Below are 1,351 nucleotides of genomic sequence, written 5' to 3' on the forward strand. Positions count from 1 at the left end.
ACAGATGAGCTGCCCGCTCACTGCGACACAACACTCACCGTGGCTTTTGGGCACTCAAAGAGACCGTCTCACGTACGACTTCGAGTCGTCGATAACCCTCCCGGTTATTAGTAGATCAAAATCCAAGTCTCGTTTGGATGGCTGCCCACAGCCTGTGCGGAAATACTTTCAATCTCAACCGAAGAGTGTAGGCAAAAAAAACCCCCCCAGAAAGTGTTTAGGAGCGATGAAAGGTTGCCTGCCTGTCTAACCATCGTTTGGGGGCATTGGGCATGTCTGCCTTTTTATAGGCCTCCCGTCCACTCACCCCGGTTCGACCAGTCTCGTTCTCACTCGCTCATTGGATCCCCAGATCCACAGTACTCAACCCCCATTTAGGTCTTATGCTGCTAACCTATACAGGTTAGTCTGTCGCGCTGCCAGTCCTCCCGTCCTTATCGCTCTTATCGATAAAAAGTGCACTACTTTGTCTTACAGATAAGCACTTCTGTGCTGGGCCATGGCCCCAAAAATTGCTCTTAACAACAATGGACCTAAAAACACGGCGTGTCTGTTACATGGGCTTATGGGCCACCGTCTATCAGCACAAATTATAAGATCGCCCAACAGCGGAATGATTGGCGACGGACAGCCTTTGGCGACGAGGAACATAGACCTGCAGGCAGTCTTGTAGTTTACCGTTCGTTGATAGACGATGGGATGGCCCAAAATGCGGGGTGAGCAAAATGGACCAGCAATTTTGGAGTAAAAGTGGGAACTATAGAGAAAGTGGGGAATTGTGTACGCAGTGTCCAGACAGAGTCACGCGGTGGTCGACCGAAGGACAGATTTGAAGAACTATAAGAAGGCGAGATGCCCCTCCAGGATATTAGGGATCAGTCCATCCCAGTGGAAAAAAGGGACCCTCGTTAGTGTCTCCCGACAGTGGCTGCTCCCATTCCCAAGAGCAGTCGCCGCTCTCGCTACCGCTGTTCCAGCAAAAAGGCTCAGCCTCATCGATTACATTATTGCCGTCCTCCACTGACGTAACAACTGGGTTGAACTCCAGGCTATCCCAAAACAGACTATGTAAGTCTACTATCGCGTCGTCTTCGCCATACTCCGTATTTGTGGTGCAACTTCCATCTGCCTGATGAGAGGTGGGCGGTTCGCTGGGGCCTAGTGTGCGAAGCAGGAACAACCCCGCCTGAAACAGAAACCCCATTTTTGTGTCGTCCCGAAGACGCTCTCATTCGCACGAGAAGATCGAACCAGCTCGAAGAAAAAGAAGAAGAAAACAACCTCTCCGGCAGACCATCTGCTTCCGCCCGGTCGCCCTTCGCCCTTGAATAGTTTCCACCTCACTCCTTGT

The sequence above is a fragment of the Colletotrichum tamarilloi genome (genome assembly GCF_030869305.1).
Source record: "Colletotrichum tamarilloi strain Tom-12 chromosome Unknown Scaffold_357.1, whole genome shotgun sequence".
Taxonomy (NCBI): Eukaryota; Fungi; Ascomycota; class Sordariomycetes; order Glomerellales; family Glomerellaceae; genus Colletotrichum; species Colletotrichum tamarilloi.